This window comes from Anastrepha obliqua, chromosome 5, assembly GCF_027943255.1.
Source record: "Anastrepha obliqua isolate idAnaObli1 chromosome 5, idAnaObli1_1.0, whole genome shotgun sequence".
Classification (NCBI taxonomy): domain Eukaryota; kingdom Metazoa; phylum Arthropoda; class Insecta; order Diptera; family Tephritidae; genus Anastrepha; species Anastrepha obliqua.
In genome coordinates this window covers 78,576,474-78,588,911 of record NC_072896.1, presented here as the reverse complement: position 1 = coordinate 78,588,911, position 12,438 = coordinate 78,576,474, and the positions used below count along the sequence as shown (strand labels likewise).

Genomic DNA, 12,438 nt, shown 5'->3' with positions numbered 1-12,438 from the left:
GGTTTAATGCCGCAGCACTTTTTAAGAAATAAGTAGAAAATGTTGTCATAAATTCAAGCCTGTGCAAAAAATTCCTGAGCTTTAATTTCCGCTGCTTCGATTTCAAACGCAACTATGGTTACTTTGCTGCAGTGTGGCACTGCCGACATCATTGCCAGTGTCACTGCTAATATGAGAGTGATATCGCCAGTGTGGAAAACAGCGGGCGCTGCAATTTCCATTTTGCATCTTTGGCTCTTTTTTGCATTCATTCTTGCAATGCTGGCATAAATGTGAATTCGAGTGCGTTCATTTGCGGTGAACATGTAGTTGCTTCAAACACACATACACAATGTACAATGAGTGCAGAAGCTTAAGTCAGGAATAAAAGGTAAAACAATGGAAAGAAAAAAGCAAAAAATAAAAAAAAAAAAAAAAAAACACAGGAAAGAAGGCGTGCAAAAGAAATGAGAAACGCGGTAAACAAGAAAGTCTGATGTTGCATTTGCTTCAATATCCTTCAGCACTGTGTTACATAAATTGTTGTTGTTAACTGTTCGTTACTTTGGCTGTTTTTGGCTGTCACTGAATTCGCTACATTGTCGATACATTTTGTGCTGATGGCTTGTGGTACATCTGAGAAAGCGGAAGCTCAGCGAAGATGAAAGAAGAAGAAGAATCAGCAGCAGACAAAGCAGATTTTTAACAAATAAGCAACGCAAGCTATGTAAGAGTAATGAGTAAAGAGTAATGAAAAGCCAAATAAGGGAAGGGCAACAAGTGTTGTGGTGGTAGAGTAGGTACTTTTGGGTGCGAGCGTGAGACGTGGCGCGACAAAGGTGCAACAGATGCGAGCTGTGTGCCAAGGTTACACACTTAACTAGCGAGCAGTGTAGATTTTCATGCACTTCTGCTTTCAGGGATTTCATTTCGATTGAGTATCAGCTGGTGGTCGGGGCGTATGAGTGATTTTAATTTGAGTCCATTGTAAGTTAACTTGCATTTCCTTTACACCTACTGAAAAGTTCGAAAAAAAGAATAGACAAAAACAACAAGCAAGCTTAGCAGTGTTATTGCTTATTTTCAAATACTTAACGTGCAATTTCCTCGCTCGCTAGTTATCGGGGCTACCTTCAGCATCTCATTTAACCCTCCTGCCTACTAAGGGCATATGAATCAACTTCCTCTCGCTTCTACACACCAACCACAATAATTTTCTAATTTTCCGCGCTTTTGCAATCTGAAGTGGAATTTTCCACATGCATTCACATGATTACAAGCGACAGCAGCTGGAGGAACATGGCAAAGAATCAGCAACTACACCTAACGGCTAATAGTTGCTAGCTGGGGTGGCAACCAGTAGCAGGAGTAGAGGCAAAGGCAACAACAAAAACCAAAATGCATTATACTGATATGTAATAGTAAGGGGCAACAGCAGTTAGAGAGGCGAAATGTGGCATGGTAAGGCAAACGTTTGCTCACAAACTGAGTACCAACCGCCAACCGCAGTTGCAGTCGCCGCCGCAGCCGCAGTCCTCAGCTCAGTTGTACTCCAGGCGATAGTAGTAGCGACTTTGTTAGCCGCCATCACAGCCACAACAAGGGCAACCACAGCCGCCATGAAATTTTCCAGTCACTGCACATTACCAGCGTAGCGCTTACCAGCTCGCTCGCTCGCTCATTTCGCGAATAGTCTTAGGTACAATAAATAGTCCATTGGGGTGGAAGGGTTTGCTTGCATACATATAGAGCGGGCGGGGGTTGGAGAGATGGCGGCAATTTCCAAATTCAATGGAAAATCACTTGAAAATGCAATTAATTAAAAAGGATTTGTAAGCGATGCAGCTGGTACCCCGCCAGTGGGTGGTGGTGGTGGTGAGAGGTCATAAGCAGCGGCAAGAATGCTGGGTAACAAACGCGAATCAAAAGAGGTCAAAAGAAGCTTGTAAACGGTTTGTAGGGGCTCATTTTTTATTTACATGTACTTTTGTGCATGTATAGATGAGCATAAATAATTTTCTTTAAATGTACGCTTATGTGTGTGTGTATGAGTGAGCATAAAGAATTATTAGTGAAACGGCTGTGGGTTCTATTCTAAATATTTGCGAATGCTATGCCTTCGAGCGAAAAGCAAATGAAATGGAAAAACGTAGAGAGAATCTCAACAATAGTAAATAAATACTTGAACTGAAAAGTAGTCGTGGCGAAATACTGCCAAAAAAGCCCATAATTATTCAGCGTCAATGAGTAAACAAAAGAATTTGGCGTGCGAATAAAGCCACTTTTCATAACTATCGACATACCTATATGCGAGTATTTATGTAGATTTGTATGCAGTTATGGAAGTGCATAGGAAAGTAATAAAGCAAACAAAAATACGCTGACCTAAATAGTAATGAAGCAGTGGAGGTTATTGTTATGCGTTGAAACAGGATATAAATAATTTTCGAATTAAATTGAATAAATTGCACTTAATTTTTGCCTGTGAAATGCAGTTTTTGCATGAAATCATAATCATTTTTATAAAGTGAACTTTTAGTCGACCGAAATTAAAGTGTTTGCATTAGGGGGAAAAATCCAGCAATAATTTGTTGGGAGTAAATATTTGAGTTTTCTTCGAGCATATTTATGGATAAATTTTAAAATTTAATTTTCCACATTTTTTTCCCAGACGATTTTCTCTTTTCATTTGATATCCCAATTATTATAATTTGAAATTTGGAAAAGGCGAGCCAAAAAGCACCGAAAAAATGGCTAGAAAGGCCATTGTATTCAAACCTCTGGAAAGTGAAAGGGTAGTAGAAGAAAGGAGAGAAGTGACAGGGACAAAAAGATAGGATAGAATACAGACAGAGACAGAGATACCTAGTCTCGTGAGAACTTTCCAGATTCTTTGACAAATCTGAAAATATTCTCCAGTTTGACCATGAAAAACATTTTTATTTTTTATTCCTTGATAATACAAAATACATTTTTAAAAGGAATTAAAAACTACTATAAAAAACCACATCTTTCTGCTCATATTATTGCTCCTAGTGGGACCATAGGGCGGAAACAAAGGCTCTCCAATGCTAATGGTTAATGGTTAATGGTAGTAAAGGGTTAAGGTAGGGGCTTTAGCACTGCGACCATATTGATCTATTGTGCACCCTATGCTGTCTATTGACTGTTAAGTATGCTTATGAATTGTACCAGCTCCTTCTGAGGCAGTGATTGAAGGTCTTCATCTATAAACATGAACTTGTTTAAAAACTGTTTCCTTCTATGCGTCAACCCCGGACATTCGATGATGAGATGTTCTATAGACTCTTTATCTTCGCAGCAAAATCTGCAGGTGCTGGTGTTAGTTATGCCTAATTTATGTAAGTGTTTGTTGCAGGTGAAGTGACCCGTGAGGGCGCCTGTGAGAGTGCGAATGCTCCTTTTGTTTAACGTGAGGGCCATATTAGCTCTTTTAGCATTGAAACTTAAGAACTTTTTGGAGTGTCTAAGACCCTCTACATTGTTCCAATGCTGATTTATTAGAGTTTTGGTCCAGTATTTTACTTTTTGTTTTAGGCTGTTTTTGTTAAATCCAAACATGGGACTAGGTCCGATGAAATTTACATCTGCCCCTGTTTTCGCTTGAAAGTCTGCCTTTTCGTTGCCGTCATATCCCTCATGTCCTGGTACCCAAATGAATGAGACATTGTTTTTGGATGCCAGGTTATTGAGTGCCTTGTGTCATTCTACGAGAGTTCTACAGCTCCATTTACCTCTTTTATTAGCAAAATTAATTGGGCAACTATCAGTGAGCGAAAAAAGGTCAGCGTTGGAAGTCTCCAAAAAAAATACGGCCGAAAAATGCGTCATATAATTCTAAGGAATTTTTTGATAAACCTCTGAAGGTGTCTGCTTATGTGCTAAGAGATGAGCCAGGTCTCCCAGCAAATGCGTGATATGTATTGCCTTAAACTGCCTACTAGCCTTTCCGCTATATATCTTACACTAGTTTGTAGGGTTGATTTTTGATTAGCAAAGTTAAAGAACTGTTGGCCTTAAGTTACTTTCTACCTCGAATATTTACGACATGTTTTGTTACACAGTGTTATTATTTGTTAATGCAAAAAATTAAAACTTTTTTAATATTGAAAAAAATTGCTCTCATATCACTGTATTTTCAGGCAATATAATTCTATTAGAACAGAGAGTCGTAAGCATTAGCACCTCGCGCTCCTTTTCTTTGTAAAATAATTTCCTTTATTGTTGATTTACTTAATAAATAAATGGATAAAAAATATTTTTTTTTTAATTGCAGATAACAACTGGACCCACAAGGTAATTATATGGATCAAATATACGAGGTATGTTCAAAAAGTATCGCGAATTCTGAATGTTCGCAGGTTACGTATATTCGAATTTCGATTTTTTTGAGGCGATATGTTGGTACTCATGTCTCTCACTCATGCCGACGGATTCGGCCATTTTGAATGTTCAGTTAATTGTTGACAGCTGCTTTGCTTGCACGTGTTTTGGCTCGTCTTCGATTTTTACCTATTCAAAAAGATGGATCAAAGAACCTGTATCAAATTTTGTGTGAAAAACGAATGTTGAGAAGCTACTTTGGACCAAAGCGACGTTTATCGGTGATACAAAATGTTCTCAGGAGGCCGAGAAGATGTGAACGAGCGATGTGAAAAGCGTGCCGGACGCCCGAGCACTTCAACAACAGACGAAAAAAATTGATGAAGTGAAGAAAATCGTATTGGCCAATCGTCGAATCATCGTTAGAGAAGGTGCTGAGTTGGCTCGTGCCATTCGATTTTTTTCAATGATTTGGTCATAAGAAGGGTCGCCGCAAAATTCGTACCAAAACTACTCAATTTCGACCAAAAGCAGCATCGCATGAACATTGCCAATGAGATGTTGGAGTCTGTCCGCGACAACCAAAATTTGCTCCAGAGGGTCATAACTGGTGACGAATCGTGGGTTTATGGTGATAACGAGGAAACCAAAGCTCAATCATCTCAATGGAAGCTGCCGCACGAACCAAGACCGAAAAAAGCGCGCCAAGTTCGGTTGAATGTAAAAGTTTTGCTTACCATTTTCTTCGATTGCAGGGGCCTTGTGCATCATGAGTTCTTGCCACAGGGTAAAACGGTCAATAAAGAATATTACCTGGAAGTTATACGCAATTTGCGCAAAGCAATCCCCCAGAAGCGCCCGGATTTGTGGAAGAAAAAAAATTGGCTCTTGCATCACGATAACGCCCCTGCTCAGACATCGTTGCTTGTGCGCGACGTTTTGGCCAAAAACAACACACTAATGATGCCATAGCCACCGTATTCGCCAGATCTGGCCACTTGTGACTTTTTCTTGTTCCCGAAACTGAAGAGACCCATGAAAGGACGATGCTACGACAAGGTTGACGAGATAAAAACGACATCGAAGGGGCAGTTGAATAAGTTAAAAAAAATTATTTTTTGAAGTGCTTCGAAGATTGGAAAAAACGTTGGCACAAGTGCATAATATCTCATGGGGATTTCTTTGAAGGGAACAAAATAGATATTAATGAATAAGTAAATAATTTCTGAAAAAATACAAAATTCGCGATACGTTTTGAATTCACCTCGTATGTTTTAATAAATCAATTGTTTAAATTGAAAAAGAAGACGTGCCTCAATTGCAGTCCAAAATTCGGATAGGAATTAAATGTGCAAGTATTTATTATCAAAATTCCCAATCCCTTTGATTGAAATATCAGAAACATTGTTTGCCAGTGAGTGTTGAATATGAAAATGGAAAATGGCGACCCAATTTCAGCCTGAAATTATGTTCGTAGCTTAGAAAGAAAACTCAATAAACTTGTAATATTGTAACCCCAATACACGACCTCATTCGCCAACGCCATTACCAATGTGAGTTCATAGATTTGTATCCAATAATTGGCCTAATTTCAGTATGAACACGCTCTTGAATTTCCTTTCGGCTTCAATAAAATAATACTAAAAACGAGTACGCATTGAATTTAGTCGCCGCATTTATGAATTGATGCGCCGTTGTTTGTTGCGTTTCAGACGCTTAACCCAATTTGTTTTTGTACTACGAGTATATTTTTCATGTTAATGTTTGGTTGGCTGGCATGTAATTTACTGGGGTTACTAATTTGGTTACCGGTTGACGTCATTTGATTTGATTTTGAATGAACGAGGACTGGTGAACTAAATTGCAGTCACGGTGTACAAGGCGCTGAAATACGTAAAAATAGTGGCCCACTTTGAAAACTTTTTGGGAATTAAAGGCCTGCGATAAGAGCCAAAAGTTGATAAGGCGGTTTTACAGTATGAATTATAATTTTAATGCCTCCTTAGTTTGGTGGGGGAAATTTTTTTACTTATTTGGATTGAGTGAACTGTAAACTTGATCAGTTGCCTGAGTCGATGAGAATTTGGAATGGAAGTCAACTGGATAACTATATAGGATTGAATCCTCTTTACGTCAGCTGAAGTTTGGCGGAGTTACTAGGACATATTCGTTTATTTGATGGAGCTTAAGCAGAAGGTAGAAAGATGGCAGATTCCAGATTCAGCGACGAAAGAATTACGTTTTACTAGGAAATTCCTACCCAAAAAGGTAGGGAAATGACACAGGTGGATCGAAAATTTATGAGATTTAGGGTGAAGGCAGGATGTCGATTCCGGAGGCCCGGCCTTTTTTAGTCCAGAAAGTTACGAGATTATTAACGAGTTTATTTGCCAATAACGCTGATATTTTCGTGATTCACTTTAACTTTTTAACAAATATGGAATATTTGAACGTTTTTGTTTTTATTTTCTTTTTAATATAGAAATCAATATATATATACATACATATGTATACATGCCTGTTGTAAAAAGTTACGGTGACTTACTTGTTTTTTATTTTAAACATAAATGAATGTTGAAGCCCACGAGTTTTCGTTTATTCCGCTTAAATTCTGCTAGTTTCAAAAATAAAAGATATGCGATTTTCATTCAACAACAAAATATATTTGCTTTTTACTTTACTGCGAGATTGGAACAACGAGATCCCGAAAGTCAGGAGATCGTAAAAATCGAAAAACGTACAGCGCAGGCAGAGATTTTTAAGTGGCGGGTCCCACACAACCCAGCACACAACCAACGGGTGTTCGCAAGCTACCCAGGGGCTAATCCCGGAAGTTGTAAGCTGCTTGAACCATATGCAGAAAAATCGTCCTGGCCACTCCCAAGTGAATGACGATCAGTATCGTTCCTCACTTGCGTGGACTTCTACATATGGAACCATCCTCCAAACGTATGGCGCAGAAGCGTGGACGATGACAACATCCGATGAAGATACGCTTGGAGGGTTTGAGACAAACATTTTGCGGAAGATTTTTGGAACTTTGCACGTTGGCAACGGCGAATATCGCAGGCGATGGAACGATGAGCTGTATGAGTTTTACGACGACAGAGAAATAGCGCAGCGAATTAAGATCCAGCGGCTACGTTGGCTGGGTCATGTCGTTCTAATGGACACAAACGTTCCTGTTCTGAAAGATTGGATGCGGTACCAGCTGGTGATGGAAAAGGAAGAGGAAGACCTCCTCTGTGTTGGAAAGATCAGGTGGAAAAGAACCAACTGGCACCGGTTAGTACGAGAAAGAAACGACTGGCGCGCTTTATTAAACTCAGCCAAAATCGCGTAAGCAGTATCGTACCAATTAAGAAGAAGATAGCCCTTCTTTATTGTGGGACAACACACCATCCAAGAGAAGCTTAGGAGTGAAGTGCTAGGGCTAAGGGAGATTAGCTGGCCACAAACTATGAGACTGCGGCAGGCGAAACCTTTACTGGGGGACTCTACCGAAAGAGGTTTAGAAAACTCGCAACTCTCCTAAGGGATAACTTGAACTGCAGTCTGCAGCGTATTTATCTACACATAATTGGGATATGATCCACCGATTCTTGTTGTTTCTTCGTCCAATGGCCGGAGACTATGATGCACCTTCTTCTTGAATGTAGCCCTATAGCGTGGAGAATATGTAGACAGCTCCGCCATTTGCAGCCTGAAGAAAGGCATACCGCTCAGCCCAACATAGTTCTATCTTATGTTTAATGAGAGAACTGGGTCTGAATGAGGTGTGAGGGCACGAAGGACCATGAGGTTGAAAAGCAAACCTCAAATTGCTCCAATCTAATCTAAGCTGAATGTAATGTGGAATTTCACATTTTATTTTTCATTATTGTGTTTTTGAATTTTGTTACTTTTGAATTCCCCAATTAATGTCACTAATTTAATTATCATTATTATCAATTATTATTTAACTTAATTATCATTAATCGATTTTTAGGTAAAATGGATCTAATGTGACAATGTGACATCTATCTTGAAATTTTTCTTCAGTTTCTAATAAAATATAATAAATTTTACTGACATTCATTTGCATATACTCCGGAAAATTTTTCATAGAGTATACAACTCGCGAAATTTCTGCTTTGCTTTATTAGCCGGGGTTTTTTGTATTTTTTACTAAATAATAAAGTTTACTTGAGTACAGCAACATCATTTCTTCTTCAGTGTCACTCATTCTTTCGACTGGCTTCACCTTCAAACTAAGATCTCAGTACTATTTCTATGCTTTATTCGCAGCTCCAGCATAAACACCACATAAAAGCGTAGAATTTTTGCTATGCTCTAATTGCTGTTCTTTTCGTTGTCTTCGCGCCCATCGCGGCTCCAATACAAACGTGGCCTAACGCAATGCGGATGTGGGTCGCCGTATATTAGGCTGAGATTTTAGGAGCATTATATATTAGCTTGCGAATGCTTTGAAAAGCTGAGTAATGGTTATTTATTCAGATAGGCATGTGACAATTAAGGCTCTATTCAACTGCACCTTAAACCAACAGCAAGTGAAGGAGTGCTCCCTCAGATACTGACAAGCAAAGAGATGGTGGGTCTGATTTGCATACCTGACTATTGAGGGATTACAAGAAACCTAACCAAAGATATCTAGCGGAGAATGATCTGAACTTTTTACTTCACCTAATACACACGCGTATGTGGGTTAATTTGCTAAAAGTTTGTGAACATACAAACAAATGTACATACAAATGGTTCTTTAAAATAAATACTAATAATAAAAGTTTTCCAATGAATATTAAAGGCAGTTAAAAAGTCTACACATGTAAAAAAGGAATGCCAACCAACGAATTTAATTCATTGTTATTTTTCAAGGATCTGTAAAAAAAGAGGAAATAATAAAGCGCTGGCTTAACTGGGTCAACGAACAACTAAGCAGCACGAAAGAGCATGAAAATGAAGGCCGAAAATGGTACAAACTTGCCAAACTTTTTTTTTCTAGCCTAAATCTAATACGCAACGTTTTCTTTACTTTTTGATTTATTTGCAATATGGTGGCTCACATTTGACTATTTATCATGGCATGGCCGTACTCAGAAAAAAATAGAATGGATTTCCTTCTTTTCTCACTTTCATTTGTTTGGTTTTTGTTCTTTTTTGGTTCTTTGTTCCTGAACATACTCATAAATACAATTGTACTGAAGCGTGAACTACGCAGCATATTTTTGTTTTATATCAACTTTATTTTTTCTTTTTATTTCAACTGAGCTTTAATTTCACATTATTTTTTATTTATTTATTGTTTTTGGTCTGAGTGCATCGACATGAAAATGTGCGACTTTTTTTGCGAACGCACATTGGACATAACGACGTACATAGATTATTGTGTTTGCGTTGAGAGGTTGGAATAAAATTAAGCGCCGCTTGAGCCTTGACCCTGAAAGACTTGTCACTGGCACAATGAGAAAGTTGAATGAGTGTGAGCGAAGGAGTGGATATAGATGTGTTGAGGACAAAAAACAAAGAAACAAAAACACAAAAAACAAAAACAAAAAAAAAATAATAGCAAAAACGGCATCAGCAGCAATCGTAATGTAACCATGCGAAGGGTTAGTATGAAACCAACAATAAAAGTGGCAGCAAACGCAACAATAACTCTGAATGCGTAGAAGAGTACATTAGTGTTGGCCTCATTTCGTATTAAAATTGAAACTCATAACTGCCAGGGCCAGCCGTAATGGCAGTTGGGAACACACACGCACACGTACGTATGTATATATATACTCGGTATGTGTATGTGTCTGGGTACTTTAGAGGAGACTCATTAAAAAAAATTGCAGTTTTCCACCGGAACTATAAAATTTATTATATTTTAAGACTGCCGCCAAAAAATTTCGGACAAGCTTAACGGGTTTGAAAGTGTCTTCAGGAATCGAATTTTTTCCTAAATTATCGAGTGTTTTCTAAAAATGTTTTTTCCAAAAAAGTCACCTCAAATGTTCAAAATTAAAAAAAGTCTGCATATAATTTTTTTTTACATTTTGTGAACAGAATTAGGGAAACGGAGGTAATTCGATAAGTGCGAAAAAAAGTAGATCGTGCAAGGGATAATTTTTTAAAAAGTGAAAGGATGGAAATATTGTCCTCAATGCTGAAGGGTTAGCAGTCAAAATCGGTCAAGATTTGGCCGAGTAGTTCAAGTTTTCTTCAAGCCCATCTTCCAAAATCAAAAATAGCATCAAAAGCCACATTATTATAATACAATTTTTATGTTTTTTACTTAAACTTTTAAACTGATATTATTTTATTATTTGCAGCTACTTTTGTGATTAAATATTAAAAAAAAAACTAGTTTTATGTATAATATATCGATTTTTAGATAAATTTTTAAATTCAACTAGCTCACGTAAATCTGAAAATTTTCCGGAAATAATTTGGCGGAGATCTTAAAATATATAAGCCATAAGTTTTATAATTCCGATGGTAAAACAGAACCATTTTTTTATGTAGAGTGATCCACTCTAATATGTTTGTGAGTGTTCACTCAATATGAGTGATATACAACGTCGCGCAAAATTGCTAAAAAATTTATTCCAAGTTTTTAAGAACTTTTTCACAGACATAATTTATTATTATATTTGTTGTTACTATAGCCCAATACTTTTAAACAAAAATGTTATTTTTTATGTGCCCACGGCTCAATTATTATTTTTTGTTAAACCAAAAATTTTTTGGCCGAAAAACAACAATAGTCAAAGCGCTAGAAGTTGCCGTTGTTAATTTATTAATATTTATGTTGGAGCATTGCTGTGGAATTTAAATTTTATTGGTGAGTGCTGAATAATTCTATTATATAACATATAGGTAAAAGTATACAATGGTTTGCTGATTTCAAAAAAATTACTTTTTTATAGCCTTAAGGTTTGATGAAATGTGGTTGTTAAAGTGTGGAATTGTAAAATGGCAAAGCTGCACTTAAATTTCTGCCAGCTGCAAAACGATGTGGGCTTAAAATTTCAAATACATTTTTTGATTTATTTTGTTTTTTTAAACCATCAGACATTTCTATTAAAAGAGTGCGCAGTGGCCGGGTGAATGAATATGAAAAAATAATTGGCACGTACACTTCTGTTAGGTGTTTGGCCGAGCTGCTCCTCTTATTTGTGGCGTGCGTCTTGATGTTGTTACAGAAAATGAAGGGACCTAGAGTTTCAAGCCGACCCCAAACGGCAGATATTTTTTAGGAGAAAGAAAGCTTTCTTAATTTTTTCTGTTTCACGGTGTTTCGAGCCTATGCACTGTGAAATGTTAGTCAGACAACAATCAATTCGGCTACGGTGGCTACTTCTCGTTATATTAGAGATGACAATTTTCAGGCTCGCTTGCAAGGGTTTTTGTGGTAAGCTTTTTAGACACGGGGACTGTTATTAAATTCTTAATACAAATTCTTAGGTTTTCCAGAAAAGTGGCCAGAGTTTTTGAATACTCAAGGCTGAGTTGCAAATAGTCTTGAATTTGATATTGTCGATAAATTGGTGATGACAATTTTCAAGATTTTATTGATCCGGGGATTTTCAGGGATCGTATTTTCTAACATCGGGAATCCGAGATTATCCCGAAATCAAAAGGGTTTAGATTTTCTTAAAATTTATTGTTATCTTTTTGTTAATTTATTGTTTAAAGTTTAACAATAACACATTATTAATAAAGTAAGTAAACACATATAGCTTCTAATAAAGAAATTTCAAAGTGTGTGTGACTTAAAATTATAGCATACAAAGCCAGCAGATGAGAAACATCATCCTGCTTCAATACTTTCTGGATGGATTGCTGATAGAAATTGAAATAATTTCTCTTGAAATTGGCATGAAATTGAAAAACATCTATCACCACCATACGAAAAATTTGTATTTTCTTAATAAAAACTGCTGGCATATCTTACGACTACCCCTGAAATTTGCAGGCTGTTAGTTGAAGCTCTATATATTGTATTTTATTTGCTAAGCCAACTGCCACCGTGAATAAGTTTTGACTGTTATTTTTTACTCTTTAAATACACAATTATTCACCAAGTATAAACGCAGCTGTTTCATAGAAAAAAGATTGCAAACGCTT

At 37.2% G+C, this 12,438-nt stretch overlaps 2 protein-coding genes across 6 annotated transcripts in view; one reads left to right on the top strand and one right to left on the bottom strand.

Annotated features, from left to right (window-relative positions):
* Window positions 1-12,438, top strand: part of LOC129246875 (uncharacterized) — a 316,754-nt gene that overhangs the window by 158,897 nt on the left and 145,419 nt on the right. The window contains exon 4 of one of the 2 annotated variants that reach the window (XM_054885578.1): window positions 4,277-4,296. The gene's annotated coding sequence lies outside the window, so the exon portion shown is untranslated. Of the gene's footprint in view, window positions 1-4,276; window positions 4,323-12,438 lie in introns of both variants that reach the window. The other variant, XM_054885580.1, reaches the window with a different exon arrangement.
* Window positions 1-12,438, bottom strand: part of LOC129246873 (protein eyes shut) — a 306,316-nt gene that overhangs the window by 161,074 nt on the left and 132,804 nt on the right. The gene's annotated exons all lie outside the window — the stretch shown is intronic.